The sequence below is a fragment of the Orycteropus afer genome, unplaced genomic scaffold (assembly GCF_000298275.1).
Source record: "Orycteropus afer afer isolate SDZICR_OR568_19922 unplaced genomic scaffold, OryAfe1.0 scaffold00877, whole genome shotgun sequence".
NCBI classification, from domain to species: Eukaryota; Metazoa; Chordata; class Mammalia; order Tubulidentata; family Orycteropodidae; genus Orycteropus; species Orycteropus afer.
In genome coordinates this window covers 42,392-60,652 of record NW_006922464.1, presented here as the reverse complement: position 1 = coordinate 60,652, position 18,261 = coordinate 42,392, and positions in this window count along the sequence as shown.

The window sequence follows — 18,261 nt, the reverse complement described above, 5'->3', positions numbered from 1 at the left end:
GAAACAATTAGTCCAAAGATATGATGGACCATGAGGATCTCAGCCTTCACAACCCTGAGACAAGAGGACCTAGATGGTACCTGGCTACCAATGGCAACCACTTGGAAAGGGTTTAAAATTGGAAGTCCTGGTGGGAAGAAAAATGTGGAACAAAATTCAAAAATCACAAAAATGACCAGAATTACTGGTCGAATAAACATTGGCAGAACTCCCAAGGCTATAGTCCCAGGTTATCCTTCAGGCCTAGAAATGGACTCACTTCTGTGGATTGGCTCTCAGTGCAGAACACCTACCCCAAGGAGATGCACCACTTAAATCATTCAACCATGAGACATCAGAAGGGTAATATTAACATAGAGGGAAAGCTGGAAAGACAGGAATGCATAGATAAAAAGCATACAGGGGGAGTAGTCACAGGAAGGAGAGGGAAGGAGAGTTTTTTAAGGTTGTAATCAGAGTTGTGAAATCAAATGTGCATGAAATGTTGAATGTACAACAATTCTGCTTTATAAGTTTGCACCCAGAGCACAATAAAAAAAAAAATCTGTATGAACAGTTGAATGTAAAAAGAATCTGTTTTGTAAAATGTCACCCAAGTCACAATAAAAAAGTTAAAAAATAAAATAATGAGTGTATTGTGTTAGGCTAGAGTTAGGAGCCCTGGTAGCATAGTGCCTAAGGCACTTGACCGCTAACCAGAAGGCTGGTGATTCAAACCCACCAGCCACTCCTCAGAAGGAAGGTTGGGCAATCCTACACAGCAGTGATACTGCCTCGGAAACCCAAGGAGGGGTCACTATGAGTCGGGGCCGGCTCGACGGCAAATAACAAGAGTTTACTGTGATTGGCACATGTATTCAAAAAATGAGCAAAACTCATGCCATTATTCTGCCCCATATTTTCATACATTAACTTCTTTAATGCAAATAAATCTTATTAAAATTTAAAGGACTTAGGGAGTAATGTGAGAGAAACAGCATAGCAGGACCATGTTCTTAATACTTACCAACTTTCTTAGCTAGGATCCTGGGGAAATCAATGAGTACCAACACTAATGTTTTGACATTGTGCAATGAATACAAAGGAATGAGAAAAGTTCACAGGAGATGGTGACTGCAGATAGGGAAAGGCAGAATTGGCTGTCTGCCCAACCATGGTGTTCATAGGTGGCTAGTGAGGTGACTCTATATTGGCAGGAGTTCTTTTCTCCTGTCAATCTGTACCCCAAGTCATTGGGAATCTCATAAAATTGGGTTTCTTCACTAGTCTGAATACTTCAACTTTAATATTTTTCCTTTGGTTCATTCAAAACACTTTTGATTCCATGTGGATTCTTCATTTTTATTTTGTGCTGCTTCTTTTCCAAATGTAAGGTCCATCACCCCTTTGTAGTTTGTGGCTTCCTGTCTGATGACCATCTTTACATCATATCTCCACTCAGGTTTAGAGTCCCTTCTGCCTCTAAACTGTGTTCTCTGTGATTCCTTTTAGTCACTTTGACTTTTTTTTAAAGAATATATCAGCTTGTATTTGAAATGCACAAATCCAGTACTCTTCTCTTGAAGAAAGACAAGCAGAGTACATGTTCTGCAAATCTTTAAAACAACTCTTTTAAATCAATAGCTAATATGATACTTAATAGGGTTTCTCATTTCTTGGTATTACTAATGTGCATGACTACACTCCTGGAATGTGCATGTCCCCTAGTGTGATAGTAGCACATAACTTAACCCCTTTTCTTCTAGGCACTCACCAAAGATCAACTATACAGCATAATCAGTGGAAGATTTATATATATATTCTTATTATCTAGTTTTAGGTGGTTTAAAATCAAGAAGGGAGAACATCAGGGTTGTATCCTTTCCCCATACTTATTCAATCTGTATGCTGAACAAATAATCCAAGAACCTGGACTATATGAAGAAGAATGTGGCATCAGGTTTGGAGGAAGACTCATTAACAACCTGCGATATACTGATGACACAACTTTGCTTGCTGAAAGTGAGGATGACTTGAAGCACTTACTGATGAAGATTGAAGACTACAGTCTGCAGCATGAATTACACCTCAATATAAAAAAACAGAAAAATCCTTACAACTGGACCAATTATCAGCATCATGATAAATGAAGAAAAGATGGAAGTTGTCAAAGATTTCACATTACTTGTTTCTGCAATCAACACCAATGGAAGCAGCAGTTAAGATATCAAATGAAGTATAACATTGGGCAGATCTGCTGCAAAAGACCTTTTTCAAGTGTTGAAGAGCAAAGATATCTCCTTGAAGACTAAGGTGTGCCTGACACAAGCCATGGTATTTTTTATCGGCTCATATGCATGTGAGAGCTGTACAATGAATAAGGAAGACAGAAGAGATGATGCTTTTGAGTTGTGGTGCTGGTGAAGAATGCTGAAAGTACCATGGACTGCTAAAGGAACTAACAAATTGAACCTGGAAGAAGTGCAGCTAGAATGGTCCTTGGAAACAATAATGGCTGCCGTGTCTGGTAAAACTGCACAGGCCACGAAATGAAGCAACACGAAAGGATAAATGGTTATTTAAAAAGAACGAGGGCCAGGCGGACACCCTGCATATTCTGTGAGAGCAACCACAGATGCATCCGTCCTGCTTTATTTATATGTAAGTGTAAAATTATATCATTATTCTTGGAATTTCCCTATTACAATCAAGTATACAATCAAATATTTTTTTACAATACAATCACATATTTCCTTATAACAAGCAAGTATTCTCTAAAAGTTAAAATTTTACTCTTTCCCTTACTCAGAGGTCTTTTTCCATGCCCGAAAGTAATGAATGATTAGTTGGGTTAATATCTCTAAAAAAAAAAACAGAAAATAATCACTCAAATGTGTCATTCTAAAACATAATATAATTGTTAAGGTACATAATTCTAAAGAAATGTTTCTAAGGTATACTATTCTTAGGGCAAAACATTATTCCAGGGAAACAGGTTAGCAAACATTCTGCTGGGGCAACGTTTGGCCCCAAGAACACAAAGCTGGAACCAAACAAGCATTCAACCATAAGAGAGGCCTTGCCATCTCTCAACTGTAATTAGAATATGTGCCTTGCAATCATGTTCTTTTGGGAGTCTTTTTCTTGGTCTCTAACATTTCCTTCCTTTTTATTTTTTAAATGAAGTAAATGTACTTCAGTAGTTAAAGATTGAATTAAACACTGAATTAATCTCAGGACCCAAAAAATAACAAGTAGTATGATTAAAAACATTATTACATATGGTTAAAAGTGATATAAAAATGTAGGAATGCCCTTAAAAGGGTTAAGACTTTTAAATTCATCAAGTATTGAATTGGTAACTTGATTTGGATCAATCATGGGTGTATGACTATACTTTATCCTTTGGATATCTTTATGGAATTCCTGAATTTCAAAACTGATATTTGAACTATACCAACCTCCTAATATCCTCATTTTGATTTTTTTCCAAGTGAATTCGGGATCATTGAAATTCACAGAGTATGATATCACACATATGTATCCATACCAATAATCACAATGTAATGTCTGCCTTACTCTTATCACTTCTAATTCATCTCCTAATGATAGTACTGCTTTCTCTAACATATCTACTTTGAGTTTAAAATCCTGATCAATATTTTCTTGATCCACTAATGACTTTACGGTATTTTGGGCAATCTCATTTGCAGATTGGGCTGTCTGAATAAAGGATTGTAATGCAACACCAGCCACAGTCATAGTAGTTATCATTGTGGCAAGAGGAGTTATGCTTGTAATCAAAAAGTCCAATAAAGTGCTTAGATCTACAAAGCCCTTGATGTACTAAGTACAGTGAATGTTCTCCTGCCAAATGAAACCATCCTTTTGAAATATTCAGTGCCTAAGGCACTTGACTGCTAATCAGAAGGTTGGCAGTTCAAACCCGCCTGCCACTACTAGGAAGGAAGATGGGGCAATCTACTTCCATAGTGATACTGTCTTGGAAACTCAAGAAGGGGTCGCTGTGAGTTGGGTCCAACTCGATGGAACATAACAACAACAACAACAAACTTATATAGTGTGGTTGTGTTACCATCAATACATATTGATCAGTTGAAGTTAAACACTGAATTAACAAACAGTTATTACAAATCACATTCCAATAATAGTATCCTAAAGTATCATTAGTTTCAAAAATATTTAAACAACTCATGTTAGTATTTGTAGTACAATTATTATATCTATGTCTTAGCATAAGGGCATTTGGGGGTCGAACATATGCTTGAATGTTGATACGATCTCCATGAATTTCTTGTCCAGTGGTATCACTTCTAATATAAGCAGAATGATTCACTGAGCCCACTGCTGCAAAAAGTCTCCAAAGTCCTGGTTGCATAGGTCCTTCTGGAACTCTAAGATATTTTCAGGAAATCCTCCAGGAAATGCATCTGGTGTCTGAGTTGAATCTGGAATATAGTTAAAGATAGCAGAGTCATCCCAGTCTAGAAGGTACTGTGAATCCCAATGTGATTTGGGATTAGTGGTTAATGATAAATTTACTTTTCTGCAAAATGGTACATGACATCTGAACCAAGGTGGATAGCCTTCACAATTCTTGGAAGTATTAGGACAGTAAGACACAAGAGGTTTAACTTTAGGTTGATTGTTTAGATTAATATCCACATCATTGCCATTTGTAGAAAATTTTTATATTCCCCAATAAGCACATTTGTTAGAATATTCTACTTCTTGTAGTGGTGTGTACCAATCCAAAGGTGATATAACAGTAAGCAAGTTTTTAAGTACATAAAAACTATTGTTTTCAGACACCCAGCACATATTTGGTATTAATTTTAGGCATGGTAAGGGACTATAATTATTTCGAGTAAAACAAATTAGTATTTTTGTAGTAAGACCTGTATGATTCACTAAGCTTTCTCCTTTTAATAATTTTCCTATGGATTCTCCACCCTTTCTTCCAAGCCACTGGGTGTCGTTAGTAGACATGAATATCAGTATCATAGTATGTAGCAGGTCACACCCAAAGTGGATGAAAAAACTATGCCCAATGATTTTCAGTTGCTACAGGAGTAATTTGAATTGACAATAATGTTACTATAGCTAAAAATATCATTTCCGGGGTCTGAGGCTGGTTTAAACCTTGAACCATATTTGCAGCCTTATGAGATAAGGCTTTAATCTGCTTCCAAGTTGGCAATGTCGCTTCTCTGGTCTGATGACTCAGTAGTCATTGCCTCCTCCAACAATCTTGTAGTGACAGCTATTGAAGTTGGTGCTAGATGTAATCCATCATGTTGGATGAGTCTCTCCGGTACCCATATGGGTTTGTCATTGTTTTCTTGAAAGATATAAGCATACCTTTGTCCCCATGTTAATAGTGGATCTGGGCCTTTCCACTGACCTGTCAGTACATCCTTCCACAGAACTTTGACTGAGGTAGTGTCTCATTGCTCTTTTAAAAAATATCTGTCAGCAGCAGACTGCCCATCCATATCACAATTCAAAAAATTTAAAGTATATAAAACATTATTTAATCTTATTATAGGGCTGTTCCAATATTCCCCTGTTACTCTCCCTTTTTGTTTTTCTAAACAAAGTTTTATAGTTTGATGTTTTCTTTCTACTATGCTTTGGGCTTGAGAATTGTAAGGAATGCCAGTAGAAAGGTTGATAGAATAAAAGGAACAAAAATGTTATAAAGACTTACTCATGTAAGCCACAGCATTGTCTGTTTTTAATCATTTAAGAGGTCCACAAAAAGCAAAACAATGTAATAAATGATGGATAATATGTTTTACCGCCTGTCCTGTTAAGGTTGAAGCCATAGTGAACCCAGAATATGTGTCTACTGTAATGTGTACAAAAGATTGTTTTCCAAAAGAAAGTACGTGGGTGATATCCATTTGCCAAACATCATTGCGTAGAAGCTCACAAGGGTTTAAATCATAATGTGGCACAGGGAGATGCACATTGCAAGAAGAACAGTTTTTTTAAAATTATTATTATCTGTCTAGCCTGTTCTCTAGTAAGTTGGAATTGTTTACATAAACTAGCACTATTTTGATGAAAAGAAGCATGGGATTGGATAGCTTCCTGTACAGGGAGACAGAGTTGTTCATCTGCTCGTTTATTTCCTTAAGTGAGTAGGCCCACCAAGGGGGTATGGGCTCTAATATGTGTGATGTAAAATGGATGAAAGTGCTCCCATACTGCCTTATGTAAAGTGAAAAAAGGAGTTAATAATTCTTCATTTGATATATGTTTGATTTTGCCAGTTCCAATACGAGTAAGTGAAGGTTGGGCAATCCTACTTCCGTAGTGATACTGCCTCAGAAACCTAAGGAGGGGTCGCTATGAGTCGGGGCCGACTCGACGGCACATAACAACAACAATACGAGTAAGTAAATGAACCACATACTGGTTGTCACTTACAATATTAAGTGGTTGGCATGAGAAATCCTGAAAAACAAGTAAAATAGCATAAGCATCTGCCTTTTGTGCTGAAGTACAATGAGTGCCCTTGATTCTATCTTTAATAGCAGAGTGATATTCTGCTTTTCCTTTACTAGTGCTGTCAGTGAAAACTGTTAAAGCATTGGGAATAGCATGATTAAGACATTTTTAAGGAAAAACCCACTTATGTGATTTCACTACTTGTAGGAGTTTCTGAGATGGTTTATAATTGTCTAATTGACCCACAAATGTAGCAGTAACAATTTGCCACTATACATCATTGTGAATTGGATTTGTTGCTGTTGTCTAGTATATGGTTGATGTATTATAGTTAAATCTATTCTTGTTAATTGCTTATGTCTATGCAATAATTTTTGAATATACATAACTACCATAGTAGGGTATGTGGTGATGGAATTAGAAAATTGATAAGGAAGATGAATCCATTCTATAACACCCTGAGTTTGATACAATGCTCCAGTAGGGCTCTCAGGTGTGGCTAAAATACTTCATTGTACTGGGGCTGTAGTGTCAATTCGGGTTAATTGAGCCTCTAGCATCTGCTGCTCTACTAGGGCCAATTCTTATTTTGCTTCCTCAGTTAAATATCTGGGTGAGGTTAAATCTGGATCTCCCTTTAAGGTATCAAAAAGAGAACTAAGTTGTTGAGTAGTGATGCCAAAAGAAGGTTGGATCCAATTAATATCTCCTAACACCTTTTGAAAATAATTTAAAGTGGTTAAAGGGTCTACTTGAAGAGTAATTTTCTGTGGTGTACAGTTCTTTGCTATAATATGTCCAAAGTATGAAAATGGAGCAGTTTTCTGAAACTTTTCAGGAGGTATGTTTAAACCATGACAAGAAAGCTGTTTGCTTAAATGTAAGAAAATCTGATTTAATATGTCTTTATCAGGGTGACTGCAAAGAATATCATCCATATAATGGATAATAATAGCTTGTGACCAGATAGACTGTGTCTGCTCGATTGCATGAGCTACAAAGTCCTGACACATAGTAGGACTATTTTCATTCCCTGAGGTAAGAACTTCCAATGATATCGCTTTGCAGGGGCTTGAACATTAATCTCAGGGATAGAAAAAGCAAATCTAGTCTCATCTTGTGGTTGCAATGGAATAGTAAAAAAGCAGTCTTTTAAATCTAAAGTTATTAAATGCCATAGTTATCATTGTTGGAGAAGGAAGGACAGGTTGTAAAGTCCCACAGTCTGCATACTAAGATTAATAGCTTGCAAATCTTGTAACATTCTCCATTTACCATACTTTTCTTAATAACAAATACTGGACTATCCCATGGACTATTAGAATGTTCAATGTATCCAGCATCCAATTGGTGCTGAACAAGTTCATGTAATGCTGCAAGTTTCTCCCTGGACAGGGGTCCACCCAAATAGGCTCATCTGAAAGCCAAGTAATAGGTTCAGCCATGGGTGGGGGAGTCATTGCAGCAGCCCCTACTATAAAGAGTGATAGCCTAATCCTTTTAGCACCTCATTTCTTATTAGTGAAATTGTATGGACCTCTCTCTGTTTGAGTGGCCCCCAGATCTTTATATGGATCTTGTGAAACTATCATGTCAGTAATTTGGGTTGTTGTTGTTGTTGTTAAGTGCCGTGGAGTCGTTTCCGACTCATAGCGACCCCATGCACAGCAGAACGAAACACTGCCTGATCCCGCGCCAGCCCCACAATCCCTGCTATACTTGAGCCCATCATCACTGCCACCGTATCAATCCATCTCCTTGAAGGCCTCCCCCTCTTTCGTTGACTCTCCACCCTACCAAGCATGACATCCTTCTCCATAATTTGGGTAGTTGGACTAAATAATAATACTTCCATGTTACTTAATATATCCTGTTCCCATAAATTGACAGGAATTTTTTCTAAAACATATGGTTGAAAAAGGACTGATTTTCCTTCATTGTCTTCCCACTGCAGCATTGTACTGTTTCTAGCAGGGGTAGAAACTTCCCCTAGACCCCTTAGTTGAGTATCTGCCACCTCTAGTGGCCATTGTTGGAGTCAATGATATTTTGCAATTACTGAAACATCAGCTCCTGTGTCAAGGAGTCCCATAAATAATTTGCCATTTATATAAATGCTTAGCTGAGGTCTATCTTTAGTAACTTGTTGAATCCAATTAACCTGAGATCAATTAACATTTGTACTTCCAAATTAATTTTCACCTCTTTATTTGTTTAAATATACTCCAGTTCTAGCAGTTGGCAATAAACTGAGTTGAACTATTTTAGCCCCTTCAGAAAAGCTAACAATTTTTGCATCCATGCTATTACTTTAATTTCACCCTCATAATCTTCATCAATAACTCCTGGTACTATCATAAGTCCTTTCAGTGTATTCCCATTATGACCCATTATAATTCCCACCGTCCCTTTAGGGAGTGGCCCAAAAATTCCTGTTCCAATTATTTGAGTACCCATCTGTAGAGTTAATATGACTCAGGTGGTGGCACAGAGGTCCAATCCTGTGCTTCCCTGGGTTGCATGGCAAAGATATGCAATGGAGGGTCGCTTTCCTTGGGCATGATTGCTGGTGGAGTGACAGAGAGAACTGCCCCTTATTATTTGTCAGGGCTGGGGTAAGCGCCTCAAAAAGTTTTTTGAAAGAGGTCTGGCATCAATATCAGTTTTTGATCTGCATTCTGAAGACCAGTGTTTTCCCCTTTTGCATTTTGGATATAAATCTGGAGTTCAAGAAACCCTGGCCAAGTTATTAGGAGGGTCTCTCTTTCCTAATTTCTTTGGACAATTTTTAGCAATATGTCATAATTTGCCACAAGTATAACATACCCCAGACATTTTTTAATTAGTTAAAGTAGCAGTCAATATATTTGCTGAATGAGTTTGAGTGCCTACATCCTGATGACACTTTCAGATCATATTAGTTAATGTTTGTTTTGATCCAGCCATAGCCTATTTACAATCTTTGTTGGTATTATCATAAGCCAATTGCTTAATTAAAATATTAGTGGCTGTGTTATCACTAACACATTGAGACACTACACTTATCCACAAATTGTTCAAAGGGTTCTTCAGGCCCTTGTATAATTTTTGTAAAGTTAGAATTATCATCTCCTTTTGCTGGTAACTTAGACCATGCCTGAGAGGCTGTGGCTGGTATCTGCTGATATGCTTGTAAGGGATAGGTTAATTAAATTGAGACCTCTAAAAACTGTCCGGTACCAGAAAGCATTTTGGAATTATTGGGAACATTATGTTGCTGATTTCTCATACTTTGTTCTGTACAAAAATCATGAAAATACATTTTCCATATCAAATAATCTCCTCTTTCTAATGCAGTTTTAGCTATCATATACCAATCATAAGGACAAAAAACTTCCCGAGTAATAGTTTCTATTAAAGTTTTTACAAATGGTTCCATTGGCCCATAGGTGGCAGCAGCTTGTTTTAAATCTTTGTTGTTGTTGTTATGTGCCGTCGAGTAGGACCCAACTCATAGCGACCCCTCCTTGGGTTTCCGAGGCAGTATCACTACAGAAGTAGATTGCCCCATCTTCCTTCCGAGGAGTGGTTGGTGGGTTTGAACCGCCAGCCTTCTGGTTAGCAGTCAAGTGCCTTAGCCACTATGTTACCAGACCTCCCTTTAAATCTTTAAGAGTTTTAAAAGAAAATGTTTTATGTCCTCGCATTGGTTGATTAGTCTGCTGATCTATGTATTCTGTTAAAGGAAAAATGTGTTTCAATTCTAATGGAATGTCCTCATCCATGGCCCTCGCCTTTTGCACCATAGTTTGTATAGGTGATGAAGGAGGCACAGTGGATGATAAACAGTCAACTTGCTTCTCTGAGGGAGGGAAAAGGTTAAAAGGTGGAGTAGAGCAAGTGCTAGCAGGCATGGTTGCAGCTGAAACAGCCTGATTTAAAAATGGATTTAAAGAAGGTTTTCTTGACCTAAAAATGGATTTCAAGGATATCACTTCTCTTCCTTCACATCTGAGGGTTCAGTTTCTACTTCTGTTTAACTATTTCTTCTTGTAATTTTAACTCTTTTAATTTTGAATTTGTGTCTACATTTTTCTCCTTTCCCACTTTAGGGTATATACCCACACCTATTTCCTTATCTAATTCTAAACACAGTTTTAAAATACTCCAAATAGAAAATACACACTCAGGAAAATCCTCTGGCCCATGTTCTTTTAAATGTTCATTCATTTGTTGGCTGATGGTCTCCCAAGCTGTTAAATCAATGGTTCCTTCCTGAGGAAACCAAGGACAACAGTGATCTACACACTGTAAAAATTCCTCTAACTCTTTGGGACTCTCATACATTGCTGGTGGGACTGTAAAATGGTACAACCTTTGTGGAAAGCAGTATGGCAATTCCTTCAAAAGTTGGAACTAGAAATACCATTTGACCCAGTTATTCCATTACTAGGTATATACCCTAAAGAAGTGAGAGCCATGACAAGACCAGACATATGCACACCCATGTTCATCACAGCACTATTTACAATAGCCAAAAGATGGAAACAACCTAGGTGTTCATCAGCTGAGGAATGGATATCCAAACTATGGTACATACACACAATGGAATATTATGTAACCCTAAAGAATAATGTAGAATCTGCAAAACACCACATAATGTGGATAAACTTGGAGGACATTATGCTGAGTGAAATTAGTCAATCACAAAAGGACAAATATTATATTAGTCTGTTATTGTAATAGTCAAGGAAACGTTTATCTATGGAAGGTCATTTTCTTTGTTGGTTACCAGGAGTGGGAGGGTAGGGTAGGGAATACTGTTAAATAAATAGAGATAAGTTTTTATTTAGGTGAAGAAAAGGGCAATGTACCAAATGTGAATGATCAATATAGTGGCATTGAGGAAGAAAAAGACATAGAGAGGTATGTGGGAAGTACAGACTACAAAGATGATTGGGTGAAAATTTACAGAACAAATTTTGAACATATAGTAAGGCATGGTCAGTGAAGGCAAACATGGGTATATGGGTGGATAGATGGGTGGACAGGCTGAAATATTAGGTATCTATATGAAGTGGAGAGTGCACCCAAGAACATGTATAGGGTTGGTAAACAGTGGTCCTACAACTTTATGTGTATGATCTGAATTCCTAGGTGTATAATGGGGCTGACAAGGGGCAAGGTTGTAGTCACTGCTTGGTCACAGGCAGCTACCCAGAGGGACCGAGTAGTTGAACCTGTGGGCTTGGGACCATGGTTGCAGAGGACATCAAACTCAATTGGCATAACATACTACACAAAACATTGTTCCACCTCCTACTGTGGTGAATAGCGACAGATCTTACAAGCTTGCAAGCTGCCATCTAGATGCAACAATGGGTCTCTCCTTGTCCAGAGCCAAGAAGAATGAAGAAAACCAAAAATTCATGGAAGCAATTAGTCCTGGCAACTGGTACACCATCCAATCTGCAGCCTATACGTCTTTGAGACCAGAAGAATTAGATGGTGCTCGGCTGCTACTGTCAACCACTTGGAAGAGGATCTTTGTAGGAGATCCTGGATAGACAGGGAGAACAATATGGGACAAAAGTCAATATCATTTGGAAAAAAAAGAAAAAAGTGGAGAATAGGTTTGCTGGCCTGATGAAGCCTGGTGGAACCGCTGAGACTATGGCCCTTAGCTGCCCTTCAGGTCTGGAATTGAACGCACACCTGTGGCTTCCAGCCAAACAATAGACAGGCATATCAGTTGATCATTTACCTGAGATAGATACACTCCTTGGAGAGAACAAGCATGAGAGAAAGAAGGGCTGCTCAGGCACAGGGAGACAGCTCAGGGGGTATGAGTGCATGGAGGGATGGTCACAGGGAAGAAGTAGCTACCGGGAGGAAGTGGGAGGGAAGATGTTGCATTGTGGTCAATGTCATGAGATAAAGTGTATATGAACTGCTGTATGGAAAGTGTATTTGCTCTGTAAATTTTCACCCAATCACAATAAAAAAAAAAAATTCCTCTAACTCCTTTTTAGATACTGAAAAACCTCTACCCTGAAGTAAGGTTAAGAACAGAAATATAACGATCCCTTTCATGGGATTCAAAATTCCCCATGTCAGCCTGGCTTAAAGAAATCTTATTTAATTCACCCACACTCACCCTTTTCTCTTACGGAGCTCTGCTTTCCTTCAAGTGTGGTGTCCTCTTGAGGCCTGTTGACACTCTGCTTCCGGGCCCTGTTCGGGTGCCAACTGCCACGTCTGGCAAAACAGCACAGGTCATGAAATGAAATGACACGAAAGGATTAATCGTTTTTTAAAAGGAACAGGACACCCTGCATATTCTGCAAGAGCAACCACTGATGCATCCGTCCTGCTTTATTTATATGTAAGTGTAAGATTATATCATTATTCTTGGAATTTCCCTATTATAATCAAGTATACAATCAAATATTCTTTTACAATACAGTCACATATTTCCTTATAATAATCAAGTATTCTCTAAAAGTTAGAATTTTATTCTTTCCCGTACTTGGAGGTCCTTTCCCATACCCGAAGGTAATGGATGATTAGTTGGGTTAATATCTCTAACAAAAACAGCAAATGATCACTCAAATGTGTCATTCTAAGCCATAATATAATTGTTAAGGTACATAATTCTAAAGAATGTTTCTAAGGTATACTATTCTTAGGGCAAAACATTATTCCAGGGAAACAGGTTAGCAAACATTCTGCTGGGGCAACGTTTGGCCCCAGGAACACAAAGCTGGAACCAAACATGCATTCAACCATAGGAGAGCCCTTGCCATCTCTTAAAGCAAACATTCAACCATAAGGGAGGCCTTGACATCTCTTAACTGTAACTAGAATGTGTGCCTTGCAATCATGTTCTTTTGGGGGTCTTTTTCATGGTCTCCAACAAATGGCATTTCACATACTTTGGTCATGTTGTAAGAAGGGACCATTCCCTGGAGAAGGATATCATACTGGGTAAAGTGTAGGGTCAATGAAAAAGGCCCTCAACAAGATGGATTGACACAGTGGCTATGACAATGGGCTCAAGTATAGCAAGGATCATGGAGCTGGCACAGGGCTGGGCAGTGTTTTGTTGTGTTGTACATAGGGTTGCTATGAATCAGAGGTGACTCAATGGCACTTACCAACAACAACAGTTTTATTAGCATATTTTAAATATGTATTTTGATGCACTGACCCATGCCATTTTAGTTTTGTGTATTTCACTGTACATAAATTATATTTCAATAAAATGTATTTTTTTTAAAAAAAGATAAATAATAAAATAGGTATTATGAAAAACAAATTTTTTAATCCATTTATAAAAATTGAAGTAACCTGGTGGTGCAGTGGCTAAGTGCTCAGCTGCTAACCAAAAGGTCAGTGGTTTCAACCCACCAGCCATTCTTCAGGAGAAAGATGTGACTATACTTCTGTAAAGGTTACAGCCTTGGAAATCCTATGGGACAATTCTACTCTATCCTATATGGTCTATATAAGTCAGAATTGACTTGATACCAAAGGGTTTGAGTTTACAGTTTATAAAAATTAGGCAGAAAACAAAACTACTGTATCATCATGAAATACAATTCTGCCCACTAAATGTGAACATTCTGTAATCCTCAGTGACAAAAAGTATCCCCCTGGTCACTTCTGGTAAGATGGAGGAATAGGCAGACAAGCTACACAGATTCTTTTCAACAAAGCCTGAATATTTCCAAGTGGTGTTGGGACCTGAGAATTGACCTAAAGACCATCCCTGGTCACAAAAGGCTGCAGAAACAATTGTGCTGGTGGCCTATGACCACAAAGGGAAACAGCAAGAAGGGAGACAACCTGAGCTGTGAATTCGGCTGTCCGGAGTGTGCAGCCATTTTGATTGTTAACAAGAGGCAGTCATTTTGGATATTTAAAGTAACAAAGAGTGCAGCCATTTGAATGTTTACAAGCAGTGACCATTTTGGACATTTAAAGTGATGCAGGGCACAGCCATTTTTTATTTTTTTTTTATTTTAAAAACTTGTTTTACATTCAACGTTATGTGTACATTTAGTTTCACTCTCCATTTACCGTGTCCAATCCTAACCCAGTCTTCTCCCCTCCCTACCCTGTAACCCACTCCCTGTGCCCGTCATATTTATGCACTCTGTTTGTCCTGCATTTCCTCAACCTGAATGTTGGTCCTCTGGTGCCCCACGGTCCATTGCTTTAAGGGATGTATTACCATAGTGTATGTGGATGTGTCATCATGGTTGAGTGGTCTGCATGTACATCTTGTTAACTATTGGGCTGAGAGCCAGCCCCTGAGGGTGAGATTTATTCCAGGCACAGAATGTATTCCAGGGCCATAGTATTGGTGATCTCACCAGACATCCTCTGACCAGTAATTCTGGTCATTATTGAGTTTTTGGATTTTGTTTCACGTTTTTCCTCCCACTCTATCCAGGATATCCAGATTTGATCCTTTCCTGAGTAGTTGAAATTGGTAGCCAGGCACCATTTAGTTCTTCTTGTCTTGAGGGCCATCGTGTCCCATGGCTGATTGCTTCCAAATGTCCCCTCTTTTTTTTTTTTTTGCATTCTTCTTTGCTTCTGATGCTAGGAGACTGTTAGCTGCATCTTAGATGGCCTCTTGAAAGTTTTTAAGACCCCAGGCACTACTCACCAATGTAGGATGCAGAAGAAGGCTTTTATGTATTTTATTGTGCCAATTGAGTCTGGTGTCCCCCAGTACTATGGTCCTGAGCTAATAAATCTATCGGATCTCTCTCCCATAGTGTCTGGGTGTCTGTGACGGATTACTCTGTGTCTGTCTTCTATTGTTTCTGTAATGATTGCAAGTAGTTTACATCACTGGTGTCTGTGCAAGATTAGCCTCAGCTGAATCTATCCTTGGTCTAGCGTATACTTCTGTTCACTGACCCCTATCTGATCCTCTCAGATGTTTATGTGTTTATCTGTAGCCTGGTGTTTGGTGTTAATGGTAATGAAGTATTGTGGACACAATGATTGGTATTAGTATCTGTTGTCTATTTCTCATGTGCACAATTAGGTGTCCTCCCATTTCCTAATGTTATGCTGGTGGTTACATTTCCTTTCTGTATATCCCTCTCCTTACCCTTGTCATCATGTGGGCCCCAAGTAGCCCAAAACTAATCCCTCCTCTTCCCTCCCATCCCAGTAACCTACAAAGTGATTTCCCTTTCCCAAGCAAACCTTTCTTTGTCTTATTACAGTAATGGGCTCATGCAATATTTGTCTTTCTACAATTGACTTATTTCACTCAGCATAATGTCCTCCAGTTTCATCCACATTGTGAGACAATTTGTGTATCCCTCATTGTTCTTTAATGTAGCATAGTATCCCATTGTGGCACAAATCATAATTTGGTTATCCACTCATCTGTTGATGGACATTTAGGTTGTTTCCATCTCTTTGCTATAGTGAATTGCACTGCAATGAACATAGGTGTACATATGTCTGTTTGTGCACTATCTCTCACCTCTTTAGGATATATTCCTAGCAATGGAATTAATGAGTCAAATGGTACTTTAATTTTCAGTTTTTTAAGGAAATGCCATTCTGTTTGCCACAATGCTTGTACCGTTTTACAATCCCAACAGCAGTGTACAAGAGTTCCAACCTCTGTGCAACCTCACCAGAATTTGTTATTTTCTGACGTGTTGAACTTTACTGTTATTGCTGGGGTGAGATGATATCTCATTGTTGCTTTGATTTGCATCTCTCTAATGATTAATGATCATGAGCAATTTCTCATGTGTTTGTTGGCTGCCTGTATATCTCCTTTGGTGAAGTGTCTGTTCAAGTCTTTTGCCCATTTGTGAACTGGGTTATTTGTCTTTTTGGTGTTGAGGTGTTGAAGTTTTCTATAGATCTTGCAGATAAGTCCTTTATCAGATAGATATGTCATAGGCAAATATTTTCTCCCAATCTGTAGGTTCTCTTTTTACCCTTTTGATGAAGTCTTTCAATGTACATAAGAATTTATTTTTTAAAAGGTCTCAGTCATCTAGCCTCTCTTCTACCTCCTGTGCATTCTGGGTTATGCTTGATAGTCTATTTATGCCATAAATTAGGGGTCCCAGATTTGCCCCTATTTTATATTTCATGAATTTTATAGTTTTGGGTTTCACATTTAAGTCTTTGATTCAGCTTGAATTTATTTTTGGGTATAGTGTTAGGTATGGGCCCTGTTTCATTTTTCTACAGGTGGATATCCAGTTTTGCCAGCACCATTTCTTAAAATGGTGCTGAAAAGAGAAAGTAAAAGGCCCAGGGACCAGTCAGACACTGGGATCCAGGTGAGGAGAGGGAACCCAGGCATGGCCAAAGCAGCAGGGTGGTGGAGCAGGAGAAAGGAAAAGAAAAGGCCCAGTGACTGGGACAGAGGAGGAGTCAGCTGCAGGGATCCAGGTGAGGAGAGGGAACCCAGGCCATGCCCCAAAGTGGCAGGGTGGGAGAATGGGAGAGAGGAGAGGAATAGGCCTGGGTACCAGGACAGAGCGAGGAGTCAGCCACAAGGATCCAGGTAAGGGTGGTAGGAGAGGTTTCCAACAGGGAGACAAAATTGTCTGTCGGTTTGTCTTACCATGGTGATGTGTTGATGTGAGTCTTGAGGCTGAGCCACTGGTGTTTCAAACCCAGCGGGGTGCACATGGTGCACAGGTATCAGCCCAGCTTACAGACTGAGACAGACAAGGAAGAAGGAAGAGGCCATCCACTTCTAAAAGAATTGGCCAGGGAAAACCTTATGAAGAGCAAAGAAACACTGTCTGATAGATTACTGCAAAACTTTATGAATAGTCTGGATAGGTTAGAAGGCTCTAACCTATAGGACTGGGAAAGAGCTGCATCATCAGAGTAAACCCAGCCTTACTCATATGGATAAGGTAAAGTTTCCAAGACCTCCATTTGCGATATGGCACCACTCAAATTGAGGAGAAACAGTTGCAGACATCCATTAATCATTGGAACATGGAATGTACGAAGTATGAATATAGGAAAATTGAAAGTTGTCTAAAATGAATTGGAATGCATAAGATTGATATCCTAGGCATCAGTGAGATTAAATGGTCTGGTTTTGGCCATTTCGAATTAGACAAACATATGATCTACTATGCTGGGAGTGACAGTTTGAAGAATGGCATGGCATTCATCATCACAAAGGATGTTTCAAGAAGTACAATGCTGTCAGTGATAGGATAATATCCATGCACCTACAAGGAAGACCAGTTAATAGGACTATTATTCAAATTCATGCACCAACCACCAAAGCCAAAGATGAGAAAATTCAAGATTTTTATCAACTTCTGCAGTCTGACATTGACCAAAATTGCAATAAGGATGTGTTAATTATCACTGGTGACTGGAATGTAAAAGTTGGAAACAAAGAAGAATCACTGGTAGTTGGAAAATTTGGCCTTGGTGACAGAAATAATGCTGGAACTGGCATGGTAGAATTTTGCAAGAGCAATGACTTATTCATTGCAAATACCTCTTTTCAACAACACAAACGGTGGTTGTACACATGGACTTCACCAGATGGAACACACAGGAATCAGATTGGCTACATCTGTGGCAAGAGGCGGTGGAAAAGCTCAATATCTTGAGCCAAAACCAGGCCAGGAGATGATTGTGGAACAGATCATCAACTGCTCATATGCAAGTTCAACTTGAAGTTAAAGACAATTAAAATAAGTCCAAGAGAGCCAAAATATGATCGTGAATATATCCCTCCTGAATTTAGAGATCATCTAAAGAATAGATTTGATGCATTGAACACCAATGACCTAA